Source organism: Suncus etruscus, chromosome 9, assembly GCF_024139225.1.
Source record: "Suncus etruscus isolate mSunEtr1 chromosome 9, mSunEtr1.pri.cur, whole genome shotgun sequence".
Classification (NCBI taxonomy): Eukaryota; Metazoa; Chordata; class Mammalia; order Eulipotyphla; family Soricidae; genus Suncus; species Suncus etruscus.
Genome location: NC_064856.1, coordinates 115,940,663 through 115,955,148, shown reverse-complemented (window position 1 = coordinate 115,955,148; position 14,486 = coordinate 115,940,663). Strand labels below are relative to the sequence as shown.

The 14,486-nt window shown below is 41.1% G+C and overlaps 1 protein-coding gene and 1 non-coding gene across 2 annotated transcripts in view; both read left to right on the top strand.

Moving 5' to 3' along the window:
• LOC126018864 (zinc finger protein 585A-like) overlaps positions 1 to 14,486 on the top strand; it is a 115,067-nt gene that overhangs the window by 44,237 nt on the left and 56,344 nt on the right. The window lies entirely within an intron of this gene.
• LOC126019273 (small nucleolar RNA SNORA22) lies at positions 13,457 to 13,586 on the top strand. The gene has a single exon (XR_007499004.1). It is a non-coding gene; the product is annotated as a small nucleolar RNA SNORA22 (small nucleolar RNA).

Here is a 14,486-nt window from a genome sequence, read left to right as displayed (position 1 = left end):
ACAGCATTTCTTTGATGCTTTCTCTCTGTCCTCCTGCAAAATAGCAAGCAATGCTCTGGTCAGTATACTGCCCCCAACTTCCATAATTTTTCCAACTACCAACTGACTCTCCAATTTTTCTTCTACCTGCCATAACTTTTGTCTTGTTTTGTTTGACATCATTGAAATTAAAATTCATTACTGGGGGCCAGAGAGATAGCACAGCAGTAGGGTGTTTGCCTTTCACACAACCAATTCAGGACTGACAATGGTTCGAATCCTGGCATCTCATATGATCCTCCAAGTCTGTCAGGAGCAATTTCTGACCATAGAGCCAGGAGTAACCCCTGATTACTGCCGGGTGTGACCCAAAAACAAAACAAAAATGCAGTACTGAATCTCATTTCTTTATTTTTCCTTGCGACAGTAATTTTTCAAAACATCCGAAGTGTTGGCATTTTTTCTTTTTTTTAAATGGGTGGTGAGGGGGTGGAGGAATGGTGGTGGTGATGGTGGTGGGTGGTGGTGGTGGTGGATGTTGGCATTTATTTATTTATTTTGTTTTTTGGGTCACACCAGGCAGTGCTCAAGGGTTACTCCTGGCTCTACACTCAAAAATAACTCCTGGCAGGCTCAAGTAGGGGGACCACATGGGATGCTGAGATTTGAACCACCATTCTTCTGTATGCAAGGCAAATGCCTTACCTCCATGCTATCTCTCTGGCCCCAGATGTTGGCATTTTGAAGTATACATAAGCATTCCTCGAAACTGCAATGATACCATCAAATATGTACAAGTAATTCTACTTTCCTGGGGAGCTCCAGTGCATGTTCCAACATGAAAGTATGAATGAAAAGCAGAAACTATAGTACAGCAGATAGAGAGGGTTTATACCCTGGAATCAGTTGACTTGGGGTGAATCTCACATCTCATATGGTATCCTGGGAAGCCCTTCATGAGTAAATCCTGAGTAAAGAGCCAGGAGTAATTCCTTATCATCACCTGTGTGTCCAAAAACAAACAAACAAACAAACAAAAAGAGTGAATGAATGCATGTGTTCTAGAAAAAGAGCTTCTTTCTATTGGTTATTGTAGAAAGAGAAAGGATATACTGAATCTTTCTCTCAAATGAAACCAGATCTGTGATCCTCATCCCATGCCACAAACCCTGACTCCAAAAGAGCAAGTCAAGAGGCATCAGTATCCCTGTCATCACCTTACTCAGCACAGCTGCCTCTCCTCAGGTTTCTGACACTCAGAATGTGGGTAGTCACACTGTGTGTCTTGCACAGCAATGCATGGCCGTGTTCTCAGGTCTCAGGTTGTTCAGCTGTGCTGGTGGACTTGTCTGCAGTTTGGGTGACTCTGCCCTAAAACTTCAGTACACAGCCTGTAATGCCATTACCATGGTTTATAGCTCCCATCCACTCTAACTCTTGTCCAGACATCATTACTGATGTCCCAGGTTTTCTGACCTAAGTGACAGATTTCACCATTTGCACCTGGGAGCCCACACTTGTGGACAGAGACAGGAGTGGAAAGACTCCCCTTACCAGTTCCCTTCAGTCAGGTACTGGGACCTTTACCTGTGGCCACTAAGAGCAGAAAAAGGATTCTCCATCTACAGTGCCTGCTGAGGACTTTGTTCTCATGGCTACTGTACAGAAGGGTTTGTTAGTTTTCTAATGGACTCTGGTATAAACTTACCTGTTTTTGCTTCAATAGATTTTTGACTATTTGCATATTCATGAGAGAGAAAGTAATCTACCCAAATCAAGAAAAGGCAACTAGATCACTCGGGTTTCCCTTTGAAAAGTCTGTGGATGATGGTTTGAGAACATGAGACCCAATCCTGTCCTTGGACACTGTGCAAGACACATGTGGCCAAGAGTCTTATAGACTTTAAGCTGACAGGACCTGCTTTCACAGAAAACATACTGAATGCCATAGATCCCTATATTGCTCTACACTTTTATCTCAGAAATTTAATTTAAAAAATAAAGCAATCAATGTGTTTAAATTTGATTTAATTCTGGTTCAGAGAGATAGCACAGTGTAGGGCATTTGCCTAGCATGCAGCCGATTCAAGACAAACAGTGGTTCGAATCTTGTCATCCCATATGGTCCCCCGTGCCTGCCAGGAGCGATTTCTGAATTCAGAGCCAGGAGTAACCCCCGAGTGCAGCCTGGTGTGACCCAAAATAAACAAACAAAAATTTTAAGTCAAAATATCATCTGGTCCTTTTATGGATTTTTCCAAAATAATAGATATGATATTACAAACATTGTCATGAACTTATTTTGTCATATACATTCTGTAATGGAATAAAATATTTGGAAACAACTCAGGAGACAGTGCAAAATGCTCTCCGTGGGTTCAGAGGAAAACAAGAAATCTTGGAACCTGAGCAGATGCTCCCAGGTCCAATCACCTACTCATCACACCTGGTCTGGTAGGCCCTGAGCACCCCTGCAGCCCTGCTCTGCTCTGAAGTGAGGATTCTGTCTGACTTTCTGGCTATGTCATCCTCAAAACTCCTGTTATCTAACAAATGCTGCAAGGTTATGAGAACTGTGCGCACTGGGAACTAACCTCCATCATATTTATTTTATACTATATTTATATTGTTTTATATGAAATGCTCCAATAAATAAAATAACTCAGGAGTCCATGCATAATGGCCTTCTCTTGTGCCTATTTCAGATGGGTTTCTTCAATAACAGGAAATCCCAGGATTCAAGGAAAAACCTGAGCTGGTGACTAGATTGGCTGGCGAGTCCTGAGTGGCCCTGCTACCTAGAGAAGCCCTGCAGGAAAGATCCTATCTGGGTTCCTGGTACTGTCTTTCTCCCAACCCTTGCACTATGAAATGCCAAGCATGGTCCATGCTAATTGTCTTTATTTTTCCAATTTAATTAAATTAATTAATTTATTTTGGTTTTGGGCCACACCCAGTGATGCTCAGGGATTACTCTTGGCCATGCGCTAAGAAATGGTTCCTGGCTTGGGGGACCATATGGACGCTGGGGTATTGAACTGTAGTCCCTCCTAGGTTAGCATGTGCAAAGCAAATGCCCTACAGCCTGCGACACTGCTCTGGCCCTATTTCTCCAATTTTAGTACATAAGCTATTTGAGGGAAACACTAAAGTACAATCTTGTGTTAAGAAATACATCTGTGGTGTGAAAAAAAAATACATCTGCAGCCGGAGTGGTGGCACAGGCCGTAGAGCATTTGCCTTGCATGTGCTAACCTAGCACAAACTGGGGTTTGATCCCCCAGAGTCCCATATGATCTCCCCAAACCAGGAGCCATTTCTGAGCGCATAGCCAGGAATAATCCCTGAGTGTCACAAGATGTGGCCGAAAACCCAAAAATAAATAAATAAATTTGCATGTTTATTATTATTCTTGTTGTTATTATTATTATTGTTATTGTTATTATAATTATTATTATTATTTAGGGACAGGGTCTCGCTATGTTGCCCAGGCTGGAGTGCAGTGGGCTATTCACAGGCGCAACCCCACTACTGATCAGCTCAGGAGCTTTGACCCGCTTCCTTTCTGACCTGGTCCAGTTGGTCCCTCCTTAGGCTACCTGGTGGTCCCCCGCTCCCGGGGGGTCACCATATTGATGCCAAACAGTGTGGACATGCGATCGCCATAGCTCATTGCAGCCCAGAACTCCTGGACTCAGCCTCCCGTGTAGCTGGAACTACAGGCACAGCACCACACCTAGCACATGTTATTATTTTTAAAGGAAAGAATTAGGGCCAGAAGGATAGTTCAATGGATAAGTAGTTTCCCTTACATTCGGCCAGCCTGGGTTCAATCCCAGCATCCCTCATGGTATACACAGCCTGTGAGGAGTAATTTCTGAGACATAACCAGGAATAACCCCTGAGCACCAGGAGGTGTGGCCCATAAAACAAACAACAAAAAAGGGAAGAATATACCAAGTCCTCCTACCCTCCCCTCATTTTTTATTTATTTATTTATTTATTTATTTATTGGTTTTTGGGTCACATCCCGTAGCGCTCAAGGGTTACTCCTGGCTCCACGCTCAGCTCCTGGCAGGCTGGGGGAATATATGGGATGGCGGGATTCCAACCACTGTCCTTCTGCATGCAAAGCAAATGCTCTGCCTCCATGCTATCTCTCTCCTCACCCTGAGATGTGTGCTTTCTCTCCCCTTGTGTTTTTTTTTCTTTTCAGTGTTGGGCAACTCCCACTGTGCTCAGTCCAGAACTTCTACCTTTGCACTCGGGGATCACTCCTATATGGTTTTGGGGAATCTAACCCAGGACTGGCCGTGTGTACAAGGCAAAAGCCTTTCTGACTATATTATCTCTCCAGACACACCCCATATTTCTATAAATAAAAATTTTACTTGACACACAAATAAGTTGCCTCAACTTTAAACCCTTTGTATACTAAAGAACTTTCATAGTAAATATCTGATACTCTATCTTTGGATTAAAAAATACTCAGGGACCACACAAGCTATGCTCAATGCTCTACTCAAATCATTCCTAGAAGGGCTGGTAGGACAATATGTGGTGACGGGGATTAAATTCTGGTTCTCTGTGTGCAAGGCAAGTGTCCCTCTGATCCCAACCGAAATATTTTTTTAAAAAGTAACTCCATATTATCAGAAAAATGTAAGAGTTGTTGAAATGGAAAATGGCTACCAAAAGTTGAATTTATGCAGTGTATGTGGGGGTCCTAAGTTCAGTCCCTTATGTTGCATGATCACACCTGCTACAGCAGAAGCCACTTGCAAACAGAGTGACCCCTGAGCACCAAGCAAATATTTGGGGGCCACACCTAGTGGAGTTCAGGGTTTATTCATGGATCTGCATGCAGGAATTACTCTTGGTGATCTTGGTTGACCATATAAGATGCCAGGGATTGAACTCGAATCAGTCATGTACAGGACAAATGACTTACCTGCTATGCTATCTCTGGTCCAATCGAATGATTTTAATCTGATTATTGTTTAAAAGAATAAGATTAATCTTAAGGCATATACTTCACAACACTACATAGTTTTCTCTGGTTAATAAAATTAACCTCTAAAAATTTAAAGAGAGAGAACAGGAGAGACTAGAGAAATAGTATCAGGAGTCAGGTGCTGACTCCACTGTGAATCCTGGTCACCACGTATGGTTTTCTGAGCATTGCCAATGATCACACTTTAGCACAGACCCATGAATCACCCCGAGCACCACTGGGTGTGGCCTCACTCTCTAACACCCCACAGTGTTTTGAACAGTGCATTCTGAGACTGGAGCCAAAGGAAAGTGTTTAGGGTACTTGCCTTGAATGCAACCAATCTAGGATTGATCTCTGGCATTCCATGTGGCTGGTCCCCTGAGCACTGCCAGGAGTTAATTTCTGGGCACTGCCTGAGTGATAGCACTGTGGTAGGGTGTTTGCCTTGGGTGCAGCCAATTCGGGATGGATGGTGATTTGAATTCGGGCATCTAATATGGTCCACTGTGCCAGCCAGGAGTGATTTCTTAGTGCAAGGCCAGGAGTAACCTTTGAACACTGCCAGGTGTGACCCAAAAAGTAAATGATGATGATGATGATTATGATGACGATGATGATGACATAACGGCCTGATCAACCAGCTTTAATACCTTCTTAGATTCAGGAGTTAAAGTCCTCTTAGAATTTGAAGATGGATCCCCTTTAATAAATAAATGACTTAAATCTGGTATAATTTGAAGGCTTCCTTTGGAGGTGGAATTACACCTAAATATTAACCCAAAAAAGTTCCTGGCATGAATGGATCCCTGGCAAGTTTGAGTCAGCGGGAGAAGAGTGTAATCACTGTTTGTGATCAGAGAAAAGCCAGTGCTGCTGGGCGGGGCACAACCCCCCAGCTCAGAATTCTGTCTGGGGCTTTGGTTTGCTAGGTGCTCCAGTCTTTCTCAGGGCACACCAGCTTCCCAAGGTAGCATCCTAGAATTCAGTTCAGCATGAAGACTTAAGGAGGAAATATCAAAGCAGATTTCTTTCAATTTAGAAATAGGTTGCTAACAGGCTTATTAAAGACACTTAAATCAGTTTTACAGACCTCCCATTTTTGGGATAACAATAAAGTACCATTACATTAAGAGAGCATTTTAAATATATGCTGACCCATTTATATTTTAACATTTTATGAAGTTATCTTATGACCAACATTATATTTTAAAACTGTCAGTAAAATTGTGTTATCTTAACTCATGCATTCACAAAATTAACAACATTATCCAAAAAGAAATAACCATAATAATTTGCAACTTTATCCACCTAATTCTTTATTTGTAGAAATTTCTAAAGTCAGAGAAACTTTTATTTTCAGCAGAAAATTAAAAAAGCCCAAATGTTCTATTCAGTTTACCTATTATCATGCAGAGAGCAAGTTCTAAGGCTGCTTGGATTTTTAAAAAACGCTATTTTTTTTTTCTTTCTCCAGTCAATGCTCACCCCAGAAAAGCTGGTAGGTCAAATTTTATGACCCCTTTCCACTGCTCCCTAGGATATCTACACAATACTCAATCATAAACATAGCAAAAAGCAGACACAATTTCAACACACAATTCAAATTAAATTTCAGATTAACACAGAACACAAATTGACAAACAGGAACAAAATGAGTAACAGACAAAAAGGTAGAAGAGAGATGAGGAAAATTTTGGGCAATCTGAATGTCTCCAAATTCCCAGTCAATAAAACCTCTTTTGCTGCCTATGTATATCAGGGGGAAAAGAGGCCTTTTAAAAGAACTATAGCCAACTCTAATTAATGTTACCTTTTGAAGAATAAAAAGAATAGAAAAGATAATTAAGAACATTTAAGTTTTTTTGAATTTCTAATTGTTGAATTCCTATTTATTTCTTTGTACCAGATGTTTTACTATCTGTAATTTTTTTGTTTTATTTTGTTTTGGGGCCACACCTGGTGACACTTAGGGGTTACTCCTGGCTATGCGCTCAGGTATCGCTCCTGGCTTGGGGGACCATATGGGATGCTGAGAATCAAACCATGGTCTGTCCTAGGTTAGAACATGCAAATCAAATGACCTATCACTTGCGCCACTGCTCTGGGCCAGGGTTTGGTATTTTGTATTACTTAATTTCAATCGTGAGTAAGTTTGTATCTGTATTTCATTGTGACTGCACTAAAAACATTTAAAATATATTTCACTATCAAAAGTAAGTTTTCCAGGGAGGTACAATTTGGATTACAGGGCACTATGGTTCATGGGCCTCAATTTTTTATACACAAGGGCCACTCCTCTACCCAACAGGCTTATTACTTTCTGTATAATATTGAGGGTGACTTATAGAAAAAAATTTTACTCATTTTTCAGATTAAGTTTAGTTACCATAATGATCAGATCCATTTCCTTCAGTATATCCATTTCTTTTTTTTTTTTTTTTTTTTTTTTTTTTTTGGTTTTTGGGCCACATCCGGTGGTGCTCAGGGGTTACTCCTAGCTGTCTGCTCAGAAATAGCTCCTGACAGGCACGGGGGACCATATGGGACACTGGGATTCGAACCAACCACCTTTGGTCCTGGATCGGCTGCTTGCAAGGCAAACGCCACTCTGCTATCTCTCCAGGCCCAGTATATCCATTTCTCACAAAGTATATGATATGGTAGATAGAACATAAGGCTGGAAAGTTTATTTGCCCCCACCATCATCCCAAGCTAGAATTTTTGTACTTTTGTGTTATATTATTAGCCAATCCTAAAACGATCAAGAGAAGAGAAGCACATTTAACATATCATGAATAGGGCCAGTCCTCTCCAGCAATGCAAGAAATACCTGCTCCCATATCCGCTAATCCTAGTATTTCCTTTGTTTGTAAAGGTTATTGTTTGTAAAGGTCTTTTTTTCTTTCTATTTCTTGAATTAACAATTTATAAGGCAAAGGTTGTCTTAAGGCCTCTCATATTCCTTCAACATTACAGGGAAGCAAAACTCTGTAGCACCCAAAATTGCAGTATTAGATCTAGTTAGTCCTGGAAAATTTCAAATCTTGTGGCCGAAGAGATAGCACAGAGGTAGGACATTTGCCTTGCACGCAGCCGATCCAGGATGGATGGTGGTTCAAATCCTGGCATTCCATATGTCCCACATTGTGACCCCCTAGGACCCTGCCCACAGGGTGGACTGAGGATCACGAAGTAATTAGTGGGTCACGAGCAGGATCCGACCTAAAAAGGAGAAAAGAGGCTGAGAAAGAAATGAGCTCAAGTCAAGCTGGCTCTTCAAGAGCTGAAGTTTAATGAAAGGGGGCTAGCTTTATAGTCTGAGCAAAATACGGAAATAACAGTCAGTACTTTTCCATGGTATCTATAGAAAAATAGGGGGGTCGTGCAGGATGGACTTTTCAGTTTTACAGCATGCCCTTATATCGTACAGACATTCTTTCACAATGGTAGCTTAACAGGATATGATCTTATCTTATCAACTCCAGCGGTTTACTGGGACATCTGACTTGTTTGGTTAACATTTCTTTTAGGTCCAGGGGGTAAATGCCACAGTGTCCACCTGTCAGGTACACAGGCCTTATGTATCAGACATCAGAGACTCCATTTTTCTCTCTGGCTCTAACAGCCTCCAACACCACATGCCTTCCAGGAGTGATTTCTGAGCATACAGCCAGGAATAACCCCTGAGCACCATCAAGTGTGACTCAGAAAAACCTCAAATCTTTTCCATAGGAGGGGCTGTAGCCAAAGCCATTAGATCTCTATTTTCAAAGGCTTCTTCCTCCAATTCTGCCTCTTCCTCATCTTCTGTTCTCCATAGTATATAATGCCTTTGAGATAAACTGGTTTTGCTATTTGTGGTCTGTAGAATTAAATAATTAAAGATGGGGCTGGATGGAGGTGGATGCCATTCCAGGCCACGTGGCTCCACAACCCCCATTCAGCTGGTGGGTCCCAGGTTTAGGTGAACGGTGGAATCAGACTCATCCAGAGACAGGCATCAGGAAGCATCAACTTTATTCATGCCCTATTCACCACATGTGTGTGGCCTATATCATAACCTTTCAAGCATTCAGCCATTCTTAGCTACCCTGCATCTTAATTCCTTTCAGCCATCTTCCCTTTCACCTCCATGCTGACCAAAGACCAGAAGCGCGTGAGAGCCAGCCAAAAGCCCACAGAGAGCCCTAAAAGCCAACAGCGCTAATCCCCTGGGTCAAAGGCCTTATCTACCTTTTCCAAGACCCCTCCCAGGAATGGGTGGGGTCTTGCAGGTAAGGTTTAGTTACCTAGGGAGAAAGGGTGGGGGGTGAGGCTTCATCTATCGAAGAAATTCATCCATCTTGCTCCCACAGTTTCTACAAATTAAATAGTACATGGGGAGGATGTGCAGAAATCATGAACTGCCTGCTTAAGATCTTTTTATTAATTTCAATGGCAAAGACTCCCAGAACAGCTCATCCCCTTTCTCATACAGAATGGGGAAGGCAAACTCCAAATCCCCAATCCCAGGGGCCTCCCTAGCAGTTCCCAAAAAGGCAATGCAGGGCTTGGAACATTTGTGGCAGTCAGCAGAGGGGTGAGATTTTCTTCTAGGGAGAGAGGGGGTAGAGGCTAGTGAAAAAGGATCACTGTTATTACACTTAAAAGCCTCTTCTTCTAACTCACTCTCCTCAATCTGTCCCTCAGATTTAGTTTCCCTTTCTTTGGGAACATGAGAAACATGCATCTCTGTTGGGGACTGTTAGGAATAATTAAAAAGCCCTCTCACTAATCAAAATGGAGTCTCTGAAAGTCTTAGCCAAAGTGCTTACAAGCTGCATGTGGCCTTTTTGCCCTTGGACCCAAAGAAATAGAAATAGCCTAGAGCTAGGGAGTCACTAGGTTCCAAGATGTCCTTGTAAAGACAGGGGTCAAAAGGCCCAAGCTGAGATTAGATTTTGTATTTTGTTGCTCAAAGATAATGTGAATCTCTTGACTGATGATAATCTTATTAACCTTGAAAAATCAAGATGTTCCCGTGGAAAGTTACAGCCACTCCTATTGCACCTCGCCCCTACTCTCTCTGTTTTGCATTATCTATAAAAGGTCTATTTTTTCCTTTATTAAATGGACTCCTGATCAGAACCCTTTGTCTCGAGTTTCTTTTTTTCCCAGTCCCTCTTCTATTTCAGGCCGGATTCCTCTTCAAGAACTGCGAATTACTGACGTGGTCCCCAGCTTTACCTGCTGGTCGGGGTCCCTGGTTGACCACAAGTGGCGCCCAGCGCGAAGCTCGAAGAATGGAACACCCGGCCGAACGAGCCTGTCCACAAGTCGCCGGTAAGTCCCTATTAAGGGCAGGGTGCAGGAAGGTTAGACTAAGTGATCACTAACATCGCTGTTCAATCGTCCCAGAAATTGGGGACTATCGCCCCAGAAAAATGGGGGCTACTTTATCTAAAGAAGAGGTTTTTATTAAAGATCTTAAGAAAAAGCTGGGTGAAAGAAACGTTAAAGTGAAGAAAAAGGACTTGATTAAATTTTTTATATGTGTCCATGATATTTGCCCATGGTTTGTAGTCACTAGACCCCGAATAGTTACCAGTACTTGGAAACAAATTGGTGATGAGATTTTGCAATACTATACCAAATATGGTAAAGAGAAAGATAGAAAGGTGATGCAATTCTATTGGACTATTCTTGGAAAAATTATTACGGGAGCAGAATTAGACTCTTTTGGGGAAAGCCTGTTAACAAGGACATTGTTGAGAAGGCTGAAGCCATTGTAGAAATGGCTTCCCGCAGTCAATCTCGGGCCAGCACCACTCCTCCCAAAACAGAAAGCCTTATAGATTTAGACTTGGAACCCTCCAAGGGCTTTTACCCCATAATTGCCAGTGCACCCACTAAAGAGGAGATTTTAGATACTGAAGACAATCTGTCCCTGCAGGATGAGGCCGCCCATTATGATCATGGCCGGTTTCCTCCCTGCACCTCCCCCCCTCCATATAGCGCAGACCACCTGCCTAATCCACCCCAGGTTCTAGCACAGCAGACTGTCCCCTCTAACTTCATAAAATGTAAGGCCAACCTAGAGGCACAATTTAAGAGAACTTAAGGAGATAAAAGTCTGGAGGAACAAATTGCCCGGCTTCAAGCCTCTGATGACTTATATCAGTTCCCTGTATTTTTTGATCAACAGCCCGAGCGAGTTACCTTGCCTACCCCCTCCCTTCCCCCTCCCATACCCCGCTTGCCGGAGGATCGGGGCCGGTCCCAACAAAGGGGCACTGGTGCTGTGACTCGCAGCCACAGACTAGATAGAGCCCAGATAGGCTGCCCAGAGGGCTCAGGCTTCAGCTAGGTCCCTTGAGGACATTCAGGAAGAGCCGCAACAAGTCCCTGATAACCCTGAACCTGCACCTTCAGTGGGCAACCACATGGTAGAGATTAGGAGATACCAACGTCTCCAACACAAACCTATAGAAACCCTTTTTCAAGCCATAAATACCTATGGCCATAATGCCCCCTACACCCTCTCTTGCCTTGAGGCAGTCAGAGATGGAGGAGAACTGTTACCTGCTGAATGGAAGGAAATTGCTAGCACAACCTTGCCACGCTCCGACTATATACTTTGGGAGACGGATTTTTTGGCCCGATGCAGGCAACAGGCCAACCTGGGCGACGGAGGTTTTACCCTCCCAGATCAGATCTATGAACAGCTTACTGGCACTGGAACCTTTGCCTCCTTTAGAGTACAGCAACAGAGGCTTTCCCCTGCTCGTTTGGCTCAGGCCAATGCTGCTGCCCTCCGGGCTTGGAGAGCCATGCCTAAAAGTGCACAGGCCACCATTCCGCTGGCTCAAACAGTGCAAGGCCCCCAGGAGCCCTACAATAAATTCATTAGCAGATTCCTGGAAATGGTACAAAGGATTATGGACTCTGCAGATTATAATAATCCCCTTTCAAGCAGCTTGCTTATGAAAATGCTAATGAAACCTGCAAAAATATTTTAAGAGGCAACCTCCAAAGAAAAACCTTTTGGGGCCCGGAGAGATAGCACAGCGGTGTTTGCTTTGCAAGCAGCCGATCCAGGACTAAAGGTGGTTGGTTCAAATCCCGGTGTCCCATATGGTCCCCCGTGCCTGCCAAAAGCTATTTCTGACCAGACTGAGCCAGGTCAGCTGCTAAGCCATAAAACCTTGTGATATCTGCACTTTGCTGTTAAAACTTCTGGGTCTAATGCGCCCTTTACTCAGTACTTTTTGCTTGGGCCAGCCCTGAGCCCAACTTTCAGTCTCCTTCCTGCTGGCCTCAGGGAACAGCCAGCTCAGGGCCTGCCACTCCCACTTTAAGCCTTCCAATTCACCTTGAAATACCCCAATCTTTGTTATTCAAAAGAAATCTGGAAAGTGGCATCTCTTGCATATTCTCAAAGCAATTAAATAAATCATGATTCCCATGGGTGCTTTTGCAACCCAGACTCCCCTCCTCGCTTGACATTCCCTCTAATTCCAATAAATTGGTAATTGATCTTAAAAGATTGCTTTTTTTTCTCTATACCATTACACCCTGCTGACTGTAAAAAAAAAATTTACCTCTAGCCTCCCTGCTATTAACTGTGCTGGCCCCTCCCCACATTATCAGTGGAAGTTTCTGCTTCACCTTGTCAGCCCTACACTTTGTCAAATATGTGTAGCACAGGTAATAAATTTTGTAAAAAATATTTTGAAAATAAACCTAATTATTCTATTCAACCTTAAAATAAAACAGCATATTAATTGGCTGCTGCAAAATACAAGCTAGCCAACACCCCCCCCCATTCCTTAGGGTAGGAATGCAGCCCTAAAATGTTTTTCTAAGATAAAAACCACAGTTGGTAAAATTATAAGGTTTTAAAAGTATTCAAAAATGTTATAATAAGCCCTTTAATCTATGCAGAGGTAGTGTTTGTGGCAGAGAGTGGCGGGGGTAGAATTAAAAAAATTCAGGAACTGTTCATGTGAAATATATAGTAAGAATTATTGTCAGAATTTTGTTGTGTCTCATAAGATGCCTCAAATAATTGTAAAGTTTGTGAATTAAATTATGTGGCATAAGTTTGCCTTTTCTAAAAGCATTTGTGTAATTAAGTTTTGTGCATTGGGTGTTGTAAAGTAATTATTAAAACATTGGAAATAAGAAAACCTTCTAAATTCAGGTCTTTAAGGGTTAAAAATTCTCTAGGGAGAAAAAGCAACAGGAAGATAACAGCAATAAACTCCCTTTTTTCATGCCTCTCAGAAATTTTAGAGCAAGGTCATAATTCTTTCACTTGTAATAACAGATTATTGGTAAAAGAAAAACCTTTTGGTGTTTTAAAATTTAAACAGACACACAAGTATTAAAATTTGAGTCTTCTATATTTCTATTAAAAATTTATTTTGATTTTTAAGGTATTTTAAAAAATTATGTGGAAAATAATGTGATTAGCCTTTTTAAATAATATAGTTAATTTTACTGCACAGTAAACACCCAGGTGTGCTTTATAGTACCCTTGGTTTTAATTTTGTGCTACAGCAATGGTTGTTCTTTACCTTTGCATTACAACACCTATTCTTTTAAGTGTATTCAAAATGTCAGCACATTATACAAATCTGTACATTTGTGTCAAAGTAAAAAAATCTAGTATTGATGAAAAAATATATATATATTTAATTTGATGAGTAATATTATAAAAGTAACTAAATTTTAAAAGCAAATTAACTAGTATCAAATATAATTTTGGTCTTAAGTTCTAGGTGTAAAAATGCATCAAATGTCTTTAACTATACTTTATAATGGCTAAACATCTTGTTAATTTGGTATATAATTTTTACAAATTATTCACTTAAAGTCTTCAAAGTAGAAACAGTTGTTTGTTAAAAATTTTAACACTTTATTGCAGCTGCCTTATTGTTTTCCTGTTAAACTAATTTTAAAAAACCTGTTCATTTACAGCAAATGATATCATACTTCAGAGTGGAGACTCCTTCTACAGTGCTCATTAATCATTTTACTTAACAAAAAAATTTTTTAACTGCTTACATTTTACTTCATATTTTAAACTTCAAACTAGGATTGTTTTAAAAATGTTTTGTGTTAAATCTAAACCTTAAAATTTATTTTCAGCAAAGTTCCACTCCAGCTACATTAAGTACTTCTAAAAACTAAAAGTTTTTCTACAAAAAAATTTTTTTTCTTACAAACATGCCGGCTAAATATTTAAAAGCGCTTGTCAATTTTTCTAATGCAAGTTTTAATTCAATCCTTTTGTTTGTTCATGTGTGTGTTGTGATGAGTGAAAGTGGCCACAATGTTGTGTTTAGTGTTGTTTTGTTTTGTCTGTTTATTTGTTATTTCTACATTTCATAACAAATACAATTTTTAAAGCCTTATCCATTTTTAAAATTTTAATTAATTTTTTTTCAACTTGGTTCAGTCTGGTCATCTAACAGACTGTAACATCCTGCTAAAAATCATGTGTTAAGCTAGCTTTGTCCTCACAGCA